This window comes from Protobothrops mucrosquamatus, unplaced genomic scaffold (assembly GCF_001527695.2).
Source record: "Protobothrops mucrosquamatus isolate PMUCROS unplaced genomic scaffold, P.Mucros_1.0 scaffold_115, whole genome shotgun sequence".
NCBI classification, from domain to species: Eukaryota; Metazoa; Chordata; class Lepidosauria; order Squamata; family Viperidae; genus Protobothrops; species Protobothrops mucrosquamatus.
In genome coordinates, this window is record NW_015386191.1 from 601,024 (window position 1) to 601,389 (window position 366).

The window sequence follows — 366 nt, forward strand, 5'->3', positions numbered from 1 at the left end:
ATTGAATATATATTTTTTTTCATTCTGTGGTAATACCATTTCCATAGAAACAAAATTTCTCCTGTGTATACCTTTCAGCCAAAAAAAAAAAAAAAAAAAAAGGCTACTTTTCACTCACCACTTTACAATTTGGCATATGCTTTTGTCAGCTGAAATCCTTTCCTTGTAATCTTTCCTTAATTTCATATGTAATTTGCTATGATATTTAATATTGCTGAACTGCCATAACATGAACATCCAGATATTAAAAGCTTTAGCAACTCTGACAAAATGAATGATAATTCTCTCCACCATTATATCAAAGCTGTCCATGGAGTAGCATGGTGGAGAGTTTTAGGTAGGAACAAAAATATATCCAAGGCCCAG